The 1,275-nt window shown below is 53.6% G+C and overlaps 1 protein-coding gene across 2 annotated transcripts in view; it reads left to right on the plus strand.

Moving 5' to 3' along the window:
* Positions 1–304: 304 nt before the first annotated feature.
* The window catches only part of FIBCD1 (fibrinogen C domain containing 1), a 67,186-nt gene continuing 66,215 nt past the window's right edge, over positions 305–1,275 (plus strand). For both annotated transcript variants that reach the window (XM_069069601.1, XM_069069602.1), the window contains exon 1: positions 305–429. The gene's annotated coding sequence lies outside the window, so the exon portion shown is untranslated. The remainder of the gene's footprint in view (positions 430–1,275) is intronic.

A 1,275-nucleotide genomic window follows, 5' to 3' on the forward strand; every position in this document is an offset into this window, starting at 1 on the left:
AAAAGAGGGCAGGGGTGGGAGGCAGAAGGAGGAAAGGGGAGGAGGAAGTCCCTGTTTTCTCTAGGACCCCCCCCTAGTAAAGGGGAGGGGGGCAAGTTGGGGCTCCTGCTTAGTATGTGTGGCCTGCCTCGCCTCAAAAAGAACCCACAGTTGCAACTCATTAGAGGAGCAGATTAAGGACTTTGTAAATTACCACTAAAGGCTGCTTTGGACAGATTAAAATGTTTTTTAAAAGTAGTGATGATGGGAGGGGGCGATTAAGAGGGGGAGAAAAAAAAACCCTCGCCACAAATCCCTCTCCTCCCAGGCACAGGGAAGTGTGCTGCGCGTTTCTCGTGAACAGCAGCCGGGAGCGAGGTGGGTAATTAGCCCGGGAGAGCTCAGAAGAGGATCAGCTCCTACATGCTGGCAGCTGTCGCCATCCGAGAAGTAGGCTGGCTTGGGTTTGTTCTCCCCCCACCCCCTCCTCCTCCTCTTCCTCTTCCCCCTTCTCCCCCCCGCCGCAATCCCTGGATCACCTGGACCCAAGAGAGAGTGGATACTGTAGTCTGAGACCAGCTTCATAGGGCCATCCCCTGGGGGAGGGGGGGGGGTTGAGGCTCTGAGTCAGGGCATTCTCAGGGAGAAGTCCCCTCGCCCCAAGGGCAGGGGTGAGCCACATCTGGACAGGACCCGGACCAAGTCCTCAGAGATTTCTCTACTCTGGAGAGTGGTGCTGTGGGGCAACATTGGATCTCCCTGCCCCTCCCCTCCCCCTAATTTCTGGGTTTCCGGGATTAATATCCCATCTCTGCTGGGCAGAGAGGTGGGAAGGGAAGTAACAGGAGCGCTGGAGAGATACTGTCCACAGCTCATCAGAAACTGCCTCACACTGCAGCTCCCCTTCCTGGAGCTTAGACCCCCTTTCTTTTAAGGTGACTTGAGCTGGTAGCTCTGACTTAAGTTTTTGCAAATATTTGGGTTGGGATTTTCTTTTTTCTCCTCTCTCCAAAAAGACAGGGCTCAAGCTCCCCACAGCTGCCTTTTTAATGTTCTTTCTGAGGATTTTCTGGGTGGGTGGTTTGTTTGCCGGCCTTGTCTTTGTTTTGGGCTTATTTGTTTTGTTTTGGTTTTTTAACCTGAGTTTCTCTGTTTTTGACCACCTAGGGCAGCAGAGAAAGCTGGGGGTGGAGGGAGGGAAGGACGGAGGGAGGGGAAGAGGAAAGAGAAGGAGGGGGATAGAGAAAGGGAGAGAGAGAGAGAGAGAGAGAGAGAGAGAGAGAGAGAGAGAGAGAG

Source organism: Petaurus breviceps, unplaced genomic scaffold, assembly GCF_028583685.1.
Source record: "Petaurus breviceps papuanus isolate PSGF00001 unplaced genomic scaffold, PetGlider_PUasm1.0 90779, whole genome shotgun sequence".
Taxonomy (NCBI): domain Eukaryota; kingdom Metazoa; phylum Chordata; class Mammalia; order Diprotodontia; family Petauridae; genus Petaurus; species Petaurus breviceps.